Below are 15099 nucleotides of genomic sequence, written 5' to 3' on the forward strand. Positions count from 1 at the left end.
AAAAATTACCTTTCCTTTTTAATCTGCAGCTCTGTATTTTTCTGAAAATGCAATGCAATACAGCTACTTGGAGGTGTTCTGTACACAGAATATGCACAGAACACCCCCCAGATGTGCCATTTCCTGCTTGTGTGATCGGCTCACTGATTTTTCCAGAAGTCTGCCCTAAGTTACAAGTCAGATTTCAGGCATCCCCTGCAACAAAAATTTAATTTTTGGTGAGATACTTCCAATAGGAAATCAAGTCTAAAGGGATGCAGGCCCAGCAGCTTTCCTTTTTAGAGTCCTGCAGGTGCACAGATGATTGATAACTATGAAAGTACTCCCATTAGACTAATTTTCTCACATGGACACAGACAAACACACAGTGATTTCTTCAACATAACAAAAGGTAGAAATCTGCAACAAAGTTTGGTAAAATCCTTGCAATATACATAGATTACCCAGAGGGGAATGTCAACAGACGTGGAGTTGCTCTTTAACCACTTGCCGACCGCCTCACGTCTATATACGTGAGCAGAGCGGCACGGGCAGGCAAAATCACGTACCTGGTACGTGATTGCCTTCCCGCGGGCGGGGGGTCCGATCGGACCCCCCCCGGTGCCATCGGCGGTCGGCATTTGGTTGGGAGCGATGAGAGACGAGGGGGAGACCATCCGATCGTGGCCCCCCCTCGCGATCGCTCCCAACCAATGAGAAACATCCCCTGCCTCTGTATAGTACACAGAGGCAGAGGATGTGATGTCATCTCTCCTCGGCTCGGCAGTTTCCGTTCCAGCGCAGAGGAGAGAAGACATGTAAGTGCACCAACACTCACACACAACACAGTAGAACATGCCAGGCACACTAAACACCCCGGATCGCCCCCCGATCCCCCCCCCCCCAGTCACAAACTGACACCAAGCAGGTTTTTTTTTTTTTTTTTTTTTTTTCCTGATTACTGCATAGTGTCAGTTTGTGACAGTTAGCAGTGGTAGGACAGTTAGTATTAGCCCCCTGTAGGTCTAGGGTACCCCCCTAACCCCCCCTAATAAAGTTTTAACCCCTTGATCACCCCGTCACCAGTGTCGCTAAGCGATCATTTTTCTGATCGCTGTATTAGTGTCACTGGTGACGCTAGTTAGGAACGTAAATATTTAGGTTCGCTGTCAGCGTTTTATAGCGACAGGGACCCCCATATACTACCTAATAAATGTTTTAACCCCTTGATGGCCCCCTAGTTAACCCTTTCACCACTGATCACCATATAACCGTTACGGGTGACGCTGGTTAGTTTGTTTATTTTTTATAGTGTCAGGGCACCCACCGTTTATTACCGAATAAAGGTTTAGCCCCCTGATTGCCCGGCGGTGATATGCGTCGCCCCAGGCAGCGTCAGATTAGCGCCAGTACCGCGAACACCCACGCACGCACCGTACACGCACCGTACACCTCCCTTAGTGGTATAGTATCTGAACGCATCAATATCTGATCCGATCAGATCTATACTAGCGTCCCCAGCAGTTTAGGGTTCCCAAAAACGCAGTGTTAGCGGGATCAGCCCAGATACCTGCTAGCACCTGCGTTTTTCCCCTCCGCCCGGCCCGGCCCAGCCCACCCAAGTGCAGTATCGATCGATCACTGTCACTTACAAAACACTAAACGCATAACTGCAGCGTTCGCAGAGTCAGGCCTGATCCCTGCGATCGCTAACAGTTTTTTTGGTAGCATTTTGGTGAACTGGCAAGCACCAGCCCCAGGCAGCGTCAGATTAGCGCCAGTACCGCTAACACCCACACACGCAGCATACACCTCCCTTAGTGGTATAGTATCTGATCGGATCAATATCTGATCCGATCAGATCTATACTAGCGTCCCCAGCAGTTTAGGGTTCCCAAAAACGCAGTGTTAGTGGGATCAGCCCAGATACCTGCTAGCACCTGCGTTGTTTTGCCCCTCCGCCCGGCCCAGCCCAGCCCACCCAAGTGCAGTATCGATCGATCACTGTCACTTTTTTTTGTAGCGTTTTGGTGAACTGGCAAGCACCAGCGGCCTAGTACACCCCGGTCGTGGTCATACCAGCACTGCAGTAACACTTGGTGACGTGGCGAGTCCCATAAGTGCAGTTCAAGCTGGTGAGGTGGCAAGCACAAGTAGTGTCCCGCTGCCACCAAAAAGACAAACACAGGCCTGTCGTGCCCATAATGCCCTTCCTGCTGCATTCGCCAATCCTAATTGGGAACCCACCGCTTCTGCAGCGCCCGTACTTCCCCCATTCACATCCCCAACCAAATGCAGTCGGCTGCATGAGAGGCATTTTCTTTATGTCCTCCCGCGTACCCCTACCCAACGAACCCCCCCAAAAAAGATGTTGTGTCTGCAGCAAGCGCGGATATAGGCATGACACCCGCTATTATTGTCCCTCCTGTCCTGACAATCCTGGTTTTTGCATTGGTGAATGTTTTGAACGCTACCATTCACTAGTTGAGTATTAGCGTAGGGTACAGCATTGCACAGACTAGGCACACTTTCACAGGGTCTCCCAAGATGCCATCGCATTTTGAGAGACCCGAACCTGGAACCGGTTACAGTTATAAAAGTTAGTTACAAAAAAAAGTGTAAAAAAAAAAAAAAAAACACAAACAAAAATAAAAAAAAATAGTTGTCGTTTCATTGTTCTCTCTCTCTCTCTATTCTCTCTCTATTGTTCTGCTCTTTTTTACTGTATTCTGTTCTGCAATGTTTTATTGTTATTATGTTTTATCATGTTTGCTTTTCAGGTATGCAATTTTTTATACTTTACCGTTTACTGTGCTTTATTGTTAACCATTTTTTTGTCTTCAGGTACGCCATTCACGACTTTGAGTGGTTATACCAGAATGATGCCTGCAGGTTTAGGTATCATCTTGGTATCATTCTTTTTAGCCAGCGGTCGGCTTTCATGTAAAAGCAATCCTAGCGGCTAATTAGCCTCTAGACTGCTTTTACAAGCAGTGGGAGGGAATGCCCCCCCCCACCGTCTTCCGTGTTTTTCTCTGGCTCTCCTGTCTCAACAGGGAACCTGAGAATGCAGCAGGTGATTCAGCCAGCTGACCATAGAGCTGATCAGAGACCAGAGTGGCTCCAAACATCTCTATGGCCTAAGAAACCGGAAGTTACGAGCCGGATGTAAACAGCGCCATTGGGAAATTGGGGAAGCATTTTATCACACCGATCTTGGTGTGGTCAGATGCTTTGAGGGCAGAGGAGAGATCTAGGGTCTAATAGACCCCAATTTTTTCAAAAAAGAGTACTTGTCACTACCTATTGCTATCATAGGGGATATTTACATTCCCTGAGATAACAATAAAAATGATTTAAAAAAAAAATGAAAGGAACAGTTTAAAAATAAGATAAAAAAGCAAAAAAATAATAAAGAAAAAAAAAAAAAAAAAAAAAAAAAGCACCCCTGTCCCCCCTGCTCTCGTTCTAAGGCGAACGCAAGCGTCGGTCTGGCATCAAATGTAAACAGCAATTGCACCATGCATGTGAGGTATCACCGCGAAGGTCAGATCGAGGGCAGTAATTTTTGCAGTAGACCTCCTCTGTAAATCTAAAGTGGTAACCTGTAAAGGCTTTTAAAGGCTTTTAAAAATGTATTAATTTTGTTGCCACTGCACGTTTGTGCGCAATTTTAAAGCATGTCATGTTTGGTATCCATGTACTCGGCCTAAGATCATCTTTTTTATTTCATCAAACATTTGGGCAATACAGTGTGTTTTAGTGCATTAAAATTTAAAAAAGTGTGTTTTTTCCACAAAAAATGCGTTTGAAAAATCGCTGCGCAATTACTGTGTGAAAAAAAAAAATGAAACACCCACCATTTTAATCTGTAGGGCATTTGCTTTAAAATAATATATAATGTTTGGGGGTTCAAAGTAATTTTCTTGCAAAAAAAAATAATTTTTTCATGTAATCAAAAAGTGTCAGAAAGGGCTTTGTCTTCAAGTGGTTAGAAGAGTGGGTGATGTGTGACATAAGCTTCTAAATGTTGTGCATAAAATGCCAGGACAGTTCAAAACCCCCCCAAATGACCCCATTTTGGAAAGTAGACACCCCAAGCTATTTGCTGAGAGTCATGTCGAGTCCATGGAATATTTTATATTGTGACACAAGTTGCGGGAAAGAGACAAATTTTTTTTTTTTTTTTTGCACAAAGTTGTCACTAAATGTTATATTGCTCAAACATGCCATGGGGATTTGTGAAATTACACCCCAAAATAAATTCTGTTGCTTCTCCTGAGTACGGGGATACCACATGTGTGAGACTTTTTGGGAGCCTAGCCGCGCACGGGACCCCGAAAACCAAGCACCGCCTTCAGGCTTTCTAAGGCCGTAAATTTTTGATTTCACTCTTCACTGCCTATCACAGTTTCAGAGGCCATGGAATGCCCAGGTGGCACAAACCCCCCCCAAATGACCCAATTTTGGAAAGTAGACACCCCAAGCTATTTGCTGAGAGGTATAGTGAGTATTTTGCAGACCTCACTTTTTGTCACAAAGTTTTGAAAATTGAAAAAAGAAAAAAAAAAAATTTTTTTTCTGGTCTTTCTTCATTTTCAAAAACAAATGAGAGCTGCAAAATACTCACCATGCCTCTCAGCAAATAGCTTGGGGTGTCTACTTTCCAAAATGGGGTCATTTGGGGGGGGGTTTGTGCCATCTTGGCATTTTATGGCCTTCAAAACTGTGATAGGTAGTGAGGAGTGAAATCAAAAATGTATGCCCTTAGAAATCCTGAAGGTGGTGCTGGGTTTTCGGGGCCCCGTACGCGGCTAGGCTCCCAAAAAGTGCCACACATGTGGTATCCCCGTACTCAGGAGAAGCAGCTGAATGTATTTTGGGGTGCAATTCCACATATGCCCATGGCCTGTGTGAGCAATATATCATTTAGTGACAACTTTTTGTAAATTTTTTTTTTTTTTTTTGTCATTATTCAATTACTTGGGACAAAAAAAATAAATATTCAATGGGCTCAACATGCCTCTCAGCAATTTCCTTGGGGTGTCTACTTTCCAAAATGGGGTCATTTAGGGGGGGTTGTACTGCCCTGCCATTTTAGCACCTCAAGAAATGACATAGGCAGTCATAAACTAAAAGCTGTGTAAATTCCAGAAAATGTACCCTAGTTTGTAGACGCTATAACTTTTGCGCAAACCAATAAATATACGCTTATTGACATTTTTTTTACCAAAGACATGTGGCCGAATACATTTTGGCCTAAATGTATGACTAAAATTTAGTTTATTGGATTTTTTTTATAACAAAAAGTAGAAAATATCATTTTTTTTCAAAATTTTCAGTCTTTTTCTGTTTATAGCGCAAATAATAAAAACGGCAGAGGTGATCAAATACCATCAAAAGAAAGCTCTATTTGTGGGAAGAAAAGGACGCAAATTTCGTTTGGGTACAGCATTGCATGACCGCGCAATTAGCAGTTAAAGCGACGCAGTGCCGAATTGTAAAAAGTGCTCTGGTCAGGAAGGGGGTAAATCCTTCCGGGGCTGAAGTGGTTAAGTTAACTGACATGGTAATGCTAATATCCTGGAGTTGAGCTTTATGAATTCAGATAAATCAATTCCATTGTGGAGCTCACTATAGTACCCTGTCTATAAAGAGTCAGCAACTCCAGTCCATTCTCCAATGACCATCAATTGTTCCTGTAAACATAAAAGCAGCGCTAATTGTGTCTGTAATATAATGAAAGTATGTATGCTCAGATAAAATTGGTAAGGGTGAAATAATAGTTTAGTCATTCGATCATTTTAAAGTGATTCTAAAGGATTTTTTTTTTCCAAACTTCTTTTATTGAGTAAAAGGAAAGCAAGATTACAATAACATCAGATAGGTGTGCTACATTTACAGAAACACGATCAGATCTTGTCAGAAAAAAATAAAAATAAAATATGAAAAAAAAAATAAAATAAAAATTATAGGTGACAAGTATGATGTTAAAAACAATAATAGGTTGCAACAATAACAATAACAGTGGGTGAGGTTTCAGTGGTTCCAACAGGGGAGGGTAATTGGTTATATGTGCAGGTCGTCAGGGCCGTCTTGTATTTGTACCCTCCCCCTTTCTCTCAGTGCGCCTTATTCAAGTTCCTCACAGGAGATACTGAGAGGGGGAGGAGTGGAGCCAGCCTGCATTGGAGGAAGGAGTTCAGCCTAGCCTAAGGTAAGTTAGCTGAACAACATGCAGTCCTGTTGGTGGCTTATCTTAGTGGGCAGGAGGAGGGGGAGAGAGAGGGAGAGGATGGGCTCTGTGTAACAGGCTCCTGTCTCATGCTGTTACACTAGATCGTTTTTGTGTGTGGCTGTGAACTGCTCTGCTTCTAAAGGGAGCACGTTTTCTGAGATCTCCCCCCAATCTCTATTACACCTCCTTGTCCCTACCCATTACCTGCTCACCAGGCACAGCCTCCTCTCCTGCATGACCACCTCATGTGTCAGGCTGTGGCACTACAAATCCCAGCATGCCAGGAGAGGGGAGGCAGCAGTAATATCACAGATCAGGCTGGTTTTGTAGATGAAAAGTGCTGGTGTTGTATAGTGTGTGTTTTATAAAACGTATGATCATTATATATTTGATTATTGTGCTTGATGGTCTTAAGGTGTTTATTATTCATATTTTTTTTAGTAAGTAGTGAGCAAATTTAGTGTGGAAGCGCACTGGAGTATTTTTATTTGTTTATAATGGAAAGAGAGTAGTGGAGCGATGGGGGAGGTGGATGGACAGAGAGATGGAAAGAGTGAGGAGTGAGTTAGGGTCCTTTCACACGTTCAGGTCTGTCTGTCAGTTTTTTAGGCCGACCTGATCAGATGCTCCATTCACCTCTATGGAGCGACAGAAGTCAGCGGTGACCTGTCCACTGGCATCCAATCCGCTAATCCGGACGGATGCAAACCCTATTGTCCATCCCTCTGGCAAATGGGATGAAAACGGACAGGCAGATCTGTTTTCATCCGATCCCCCATAGAGGAGAGGGGAGCTCTGACAGGTCTGTCTCTCCACAGTGAGCAGAGATGGACCTGTCATCTGTCAGGTCAGCGGAGCGATCCCTGCTGAGCAAGCGGAGTCCGTGAAAATGGACGTGTGTGTGAAAGAGCCCTAAAGAATGGAGGTATAGACTGGGTGACAGAGAGATGGATGATAGGATAGAGCAAGGCATGGAGGGATGTGAGTGAGACAGAGAAATGGAATGATGAAGCAAATGATGGAGGGATGGAGTTATGGAAACAAAGAGGGAGAGACAGAATACTAGAGGGATGAAAGTGATGAAGGATAGAAAAGGTGGAGGGATATAAGGCACAAGGAGTTGTGGAAAGATAAAAGAAGAGAGGGATAGAGTAACAGAGGGATGGAAGTGATGGAGGGTGAAGAGGTTGGAGGGACCTGCAACAGAGGGAGGGATGGAGACAGGAGGTCTTTAGAATTGGGGACATACATTCTTGTGATCCTGGTTGCTAACTGGGATTGGGTTGCGTTTGGTGAGCGGTAGTGCAGGCTTGTGGGGGCCCGAGTGCATTACTTTGCCCAGGGACCCACAATGCTATTAAGATGGCCCTGCAGGGTGTATGGTGTTCAGATTATATATGTTGCTACCATCACTCCGTTCCTTTCCTAAATATTTTTTTAAATAACAAGCAAGTTATACTTACCTGCTCTGTGCAATGTTTTTTCACAGAGCAGCCCCATTCATCCTCTTCTGGGGTCCCTCGCTAGCACTCTCCACTTCTCCACCCTGCTGAGAGCTCATCATAGCAAGTCACTTGCAGAATTCTAACTGCTAGCCTACTAATATATTTTATGGGAGTAATCCCATGAATATACAGAGAAACAAATACATTTCTTATAGGTTAGTCTGGTTTGATCAAACATCCCCATACAATAAATCAATTTTCTTGGCAATAATTTGTATTTCAGTTGATATAAGAAAATAATTCATTCAGAACTTTTTCAGTACTAAAATGAATAAGGATTTTTATAACCTCAGGAGCACATATTGTATAGCTTACTTATTTATAAAATTTGGGTACGAAAGCATTTTCCATGTACAGTGATACCAGTGCAATTGGTTGCTGTGGTTTTAAATATGTGCAAGTGTTGTGAAAAATACACAATGTGCTATTCCTTCATTTAGACAGCAGAGGGCACCTGGAATCCATTTACCACTTCAGTATCAAAATCCAAAAAAAGTGTCAGTGTTTAGTTTGTTCCTGAGGTACAGTTATTAAAAGAGATTGATATAAATTAATAATAAAGGCAGGATTTTCATTCGCTTTTCACTTAATTTATTAAGCTGCAGTATTACATATGTCATCATTGAGGCATAGCATAATGCAAATATATTTTAAAAACACACAAAAAAAAGGTGCCCGAACAAAAAGAAGATGATCTGAGATTTTCTTATCTTTGCTTGAAAATGAGACTGAAAGGCTGCAGAAGTTTGAGTTTTACTAAAAAAAAATGAAAGGCTTCCAGTATAGTGAAATGAGACTACAAGAGACAAGTTGCACTCAGTTGATTGAGTTTTGTCGAAGCAAATTAAGAGGTATCAAACATGTTGAAGTGCAGAGTAAAAGAAATGGACCTGTAGATAGTGTACTACAGATGTGTTGGTCCAACATTTTACAGATATTGCACCCACTGATACAACATCTAGGATACAACTGATAAATAGAGATGGGCCGAACACCCCTCGGTTTGGTTCGAGCCAAAACTCTCAAATAGCGCAAAAGTTTGGACCTGAACAATGAACCCCATTGAAGTTTATGGAAAATGAACAGTCCTAATTTTGAAGGCTTATATGCAAATTATTGGCCGTAAAAATGGTATGGGAGCCCAGGTACTGCCCTGGGGGAAATGTACCAATGTAAAAATAAAAAACTTTAAAAAAAATCAAAACAATTTTGAAAAAAAAAACAATATTTACTTTTTGCGATTAATAAATATCCCCAAAAAAAAAAAAAAGTAAACAAACAAATTTCTTCATCAGTTTAGACCAATATGTATTCTTCTACATATTTTTGGTTAAAAAAAATCACAATAAGCCTATATTGATTGATTTGCACAAAAGTGTCTACAAAATAGGGGGTAGATTTATGGCATTTTAATTATTCTATTTCATTTTTACTAGTAATGGCGGTGATCAGCAATTTTTAGCAGGACTGCGACATTGCAGCGGACAGATTGGACACTTTTTTGGGACCAGTGACACTTATACAGCGATCAGTGCTATAAAAATGGATTCCTGGCCGTTTCTCCAGAGACTCTTCCCAAGGATGCATCCACATCATCCGTCCAGCCCTCCAACGCTTTGGACAGGGCTGCAAGGGCCAAGGCTGGTTTACAGGCCATACCTGCTGTAATATAAATGCGTTTGAGATCAGTATCGATCTTCCTTTCCAAGCCATCCCTCAAAGAAACGGTGTCCTCCAGTGGGAGTGTGACATGCCTCACTAACCCAACTAGGGCTGCGTCAATGAGAGGAGCTGACTCTAGATGCTTCACATCCTCGCACTTGAATTTAATTTTTGTTATTTTAGTAAGTAGCAAATTTTTTCTCTCAACGCCACCCCATTCATCTGTAATAATCTCACTGAGTTCACCCTGAAAGGGGAAGTTTTCTTGTGGTGTTTGAAATACTTCCTCTGCTTTGAGGGTGCTTCCACTGGCTCTTCCCTCCTCAAAGCTTCCTTGACTGCTTTGACCAGCTGTGGTACTAGGGAAAAATCAAAACCCCCACCAGGACCATCCACCTCCACCTCACTGTCCGAGGCTTCACTTAAGGAATGACTATCATGAGAGGGACCCGGAGCCTCATTGTCGCCCCCCGCAGGGACTGATGCTGTATCAATAGGAGGAATGATGGTACGACCGGAGTCCGTTCTGCTCAGGGATTCCTGAACCACCTTTCTGACCAGTGCTACCACTTGTTGGTCTCCACCTTCTCTTTCCCCCACAGCTTGGGTATAACATGGCTGACAGAGGGATTTACCCTCGGGAGCCTGAGCCCCACATCCCCAGCAAGCTTTCTTATCAGAGCAGCTGGAATGGTGGTGAGATTGGTGCCCAGACATAGTTTTAGGCTCTTCCCTGTGATGTCCAGACCTAGGTGATGATCTATGGCTTCTGGAACTCGAAGAGTGGCGGTGTTGTGACCTAGGATGGTCTTTATCGTCGCATGCTGCATGATGGTGTTCAGACCTAGAAGGGCTGAGAGGGATAGAAAACATAACACGCTCCTGGTGAATAACCCCAAACAAACGGGCCGGATAACCAAAAGAAAAGAAACTTTCGCTTTCTTTTTTTAAATAACCCTACCTGCCGTGTAAGGGTTGGCCACAGGGGGGAATGACACATTCATGGCAGAAGGTAACAGGGCTGTAATGTAATAAAACAGACCATCAACAAAAAATATAGAGCAGGCAGCAGCAGTTAAGCCTGCAACAAAATTGTAGGGAAATAGACAGGGAGAGGATAAGTAGTTGAAAGGAGGACCAAACCATGGTATTCATATGCCAAATAATCTTTAATTATACAAAAATTTACTTAGTGAAAAACCACCCTTTAAGTACCATAAAATATTTTAAAATATATCAAAGAGACAACGTTGTCACTTTAAAATAATTGACACACAGGACGCAGCTGCAATAGTGTGGAGTAACCGCATCAAACACGGAGCACATGCATTCCCATATATCAAAGACGGAATGGTTTATAAGTGGGTTTATCTAGAACACCGAGCACTTGTCCCATTCGGGCTGTTTGTATGCTACATGTGTCATTGATTCCCAACAGCGATACCGACTGATTGATGGACAGATCGTCCAGGGCTTTAACGATACAGAGGGAATTAATGCACCACTGGATAACACGTTTGCCTATTGCTAAATTGATATATCACATTTGTTGAGTGGATAAAGACCTTGGAAGATATCACGTACAGCACAGCAATTAAATGTCACTAAATTGGTATCCCAGTTAAATTAGTCCGGTGGAATAGAGCATTATAGCAATAAAACCCATAGTGAATAATGTCCTCCTTGAATATATCCCGAGTAGCCAGAAAATAAATGAGGGATATAGTGTCCTAATAGCCCAAACTCATTAGAGTAGAGTACAGGTCACAGTCCTCACGAACTTGAACAAGATTCCTTGAGAGAGGCACCGGCGGTGTCACGATCTCACGTCTCCAGTGTATGTTCTTGTATAATGTTCCTGTTCTTGTCCAGTGTATTAGAGCCGCGCTCTGTATTGCCTTGGCTCAGCGGCATACAACGTGCAGCTTGGCATCCTGTGGTCTCTGCTCACATCAATGCATTTCACAAACCTTTACCTTTGCTTCATTAGGATGTTGAGACACTGACCAGACGTCTGTTTTGAAGCCTGGAGAATCCCCAATTACAGAGTGTCATGTCTGGAAGTGCCTCAGTGGAGACATCTAGTGGACATTTAGTAGATAGCAAGGAAAGGATTCCTAAACACAATGGGGGTTATTTACAAAAGGCAAATCCACTTTGCACTACAAGTGTGCTGCAAGTGCACTTTCAAGTGCACTGAAAGTGCACTTGGAAGTGCAGTCGCTGTAGATCCAAGGGGGAAATGCAAGTGTAGCACCCTCTACCAATAGGTAGGTGCTAGTGTAGGATTTTTGTTGGTTTAGTCTGTCAGCACAGGTAAATTTAGGCAGGCCTATGCTTTGAGCTAGGCCTGTCTGTTTTGATCTGGGGGCAGGGAGCTGTTAGTGTAGCAGTGGATGTGGCCACCTGTGCTCTAGTTCTGAGGCGCCTCCCCTGCTTCCAGGGAGAATGTTCTGGAAGAGGGGCAGGGCCTGGAACTGGAGTGGCAGACAGCTCATGTGGGAGCCCTGACCAATCCCCAACTGGTATTGGCAGGGCGCGGGCGTCCTATATAAACTGAGGTAACATGCCACTGGGGGGAGTTTGTCAGCCGGGTGAAGTGGAGAATGGAATACTAGACAGAAGTAGGGGGTGGGGTGCGCCGATCGTGGAGGAAGCCCGGGGAGATCTGTGAGGGAACTTTGCCTTTACACGTTCATTGGCAATGTCCTCATTATTACACGGTTAGTGATGAGAAACTCCTGGAGCAGAGGGGCAGGGGAAGCTGTAGTTCTCCATCAAGGACTCAGGGTAGAAAAAGGTCGGGCAGCCCATATACCCCTTTCCCCCAACCAAGTTCTACCAGTGCCGGGACAAGGTCATCCAGTGCCCAGGGTGAAGTTGGCAAACTGCGCCCCCCGCATGAGCCCGAAACAGGCAGCGATATATGGGTTAGTCTCGGTGCCTGTAGCTGCCGCCCAGTCACAGTATATGTACTGCAGTGGGTTTGCAGGGGTTAATTATTAATGGTATTTGTAATATGAAGCAAGAAGGGGGTTAATGTACTTTCACTGGTCACTGATGCATTAGTTACCAGTAGCAGTTAATTAACCCCATTGTGCTGCATTAGTGGTACCAGTGTCAGTGTTTATAAACCCCTTCAAGCAGCAGCATACATTAACACTGACACTACTAATGCAGCACAATGGGGTTAATTAACTGCTACTGGTAACTAATGCATCAGTGACCAGTGAAAGTACATTAACCCCCTTCTTGCTGCATATTACAAATACCATTCATAATTGATTACCCCCCCCTTTCAGCTCCCCTCCCCCCTCAGAGTTAACTAATTAATCGGCATATGCCTGCTTACTTGTTCGATATACAGCGTGGTTGGTTCCTCCTCGAGGTCACGCTCAGTGCACCAGCAGCTCTCTATGGTCCTCTTCATCCCGCCTTCCAGCTGGCTCAGTGACATCATGCCTTGGACTAGGAAGCACCTGTTGGGTGGAGATTACTCTGTGGCTCCGCCTGACAGAGAAGTGAAGAAGTGGTTCTAGGCTTGTGCTGGGTGCAGGAGCGCACCGGGCACATCGTTGCAGGCAGCTCTGGCTCTAACGTATTGTAGAGTGGCTGGCGGTAATCGGTCACAGTGTCACAAGGTTTTAGCAGCACACTACGGACACTTAACCTGCACCCCCCTTCCTCCAGGAAATTGTGCCGCCCAGGGCATCTGCCCCTTCCGCCCCTGCTTTGTACCGGCCCTAAGTTGTACCCCCCAATAAACTAAAACAAAACACAGCAAATGACTTTTCATTGTCTCTGCAAGTGATGTATGGAGTCTGGCAGCAGGGTGATATGGTGAATGTTTGTTACCAGTGGCAACTACACCGCTACACAAGGAAAATAAAAAACAGCATTTTAGCTTGCACATGATTGGATGATAAAATCAGCAGAGCTTCACCTCATTTCAGATCTACCCCTCAGATTTACAGCTACTGCACTTCCAAGTGCGCTGCAAGTGCACTTTCAAGTGCACTTGCAGTGCACTTGTAGTGCAAAGTGGATTTGCCTTTCGTAAATAACCCCCAATGTTTCCGTGCTTTTTGACTTATCAGTTGTTATTAAGAACAGTGAGAAACCAAATACCGTACCTGATTGTGTCAATCGATTGTCATTGAGACAGAAAGCTATCAGGGAATACAGCGAGAAATAGAGGAACGTGATGAGTGGAAGAGAGAAAGAGGAAAAAAAATTCTCTGTACGAGACGAGACAGGCTACAGAGACTGCCAGAGGCTTACGAGCTCGCCGCTCGTCGGATACGAAATGCTGTTTTTAAAATTGTGATGTGAGTACCCTATTTTCTTTCATAAATAAAAGTGATTTGATTAAACGGTATCACACTATTGGGACCCTTCCTGCTTTTCATATACTCCCCGCCCTGCACCACACCTGAGGGATTACATCCCAGATCCAGGACCGTGAGGGACGCGCTGGAGCCCCTAGGTGGACACCCCAAAGGCTTATTGATCATATGCGCATGCACTATCACCTTAAGGTAAGGGGCCATTACCCACCTGTGTGTTTGCACATGAAGACACTTGTGATGTTACCTACGCTGAGCACGTTTATTACAACGGCCGCATGCTAAACCGTTGCTCACATATTTCAGTTTATGAAGGACTCTTTGTGTATAGCACTGTTTGCACTTTAATGTTTGGGACATTTATTATTCCCTACCCACTTGGATGGGTGTTTTTTGCACATTTGTCACCTATTGATAAGGGGTTTAGACCCATACGATTGTCATTGTCCATTGCACATTCATTTCACATTGTCACCTTCTTCAGCGTCATTTGCACAGAGTTATACCATTCCTCTTTATTTATATTTGCCTACCTGATGTTTCTATCACTTTATTGTTAGGTGTATCTAATTACGTAGAGTCTTCAATGATTTTTATTCACTTATTATTTTGATTATTATTTATATTATTTTGATTAGGTTTTTATTTTGTCACTTGCTGTCACCCATTTTGGTTTTACTTATTTTGATTTTTTCTTATGATATTAATATTTGACACTGGGATTTTATATTCACCTTTTTACACATGGTTGATTAGTGTGGATCAGCGCTGCATCACTTATTTTTATGCTTTTTACTCTGAAGGTTAGGTGTGTACCCGAATCGGTGCTAGTAGCTTTTCCCGTCTTAGCCGTCCTCCATATATGATAGCGCAGGAATAATCTTATTCTTTTTAGTCTACTGCTAAAATTACTGCCCTCGATCTGACCTTCGTGGTGATACCTCACATGCATGGTGCAATTGCTGTTTACATTTGACGCCAGACCAACGCTTGCGTTCACCTTTGCGCGAGAGCAGGGGGGGACAGGGGTGCTTTTTTTTTTTTTTTTTTTTTTCTTTAATTTTTTTTTTGCTTTTTTATCTTATTTTTAAACTGTTCCTTTCCTTTATCATTTTTATTGTTATGTCAGGGAATGTAAATATCCCGGTGTGGATATAAAAAAAATTTGTGAAAGCAACCGCGCTGTCTTAAACAAAAAAAAGTAGCTGCCAGCACATCAGATAGTCTGTGAAAAAGTAAATCAAATAAGATAGTATAGTGCAGCGCTATTGCAATGAAAAAAACAGTGAAGTTAACCCAACGGGAAATTGGGGTGTATATATAAGTGCAAATACAGTAAAATTATTAAACCACTATATTGTTGAAGTGT

This window comes from Aquarana catesbeiana, linkage group LG11 (assembly GCF_042186555.1).
Source record: "Aquarana catesbeiana isolate 2022-GZ linkage group LG11, ASM4218655v1, whole genome shotgun sequence".
In the NCBI taxonomy this organism is placed as follows: Eukaryota; Metazoa; Chordata; class Amphibia; order Anura; family Ranidae; genus Aquarana; species Aquarana catesbeiana.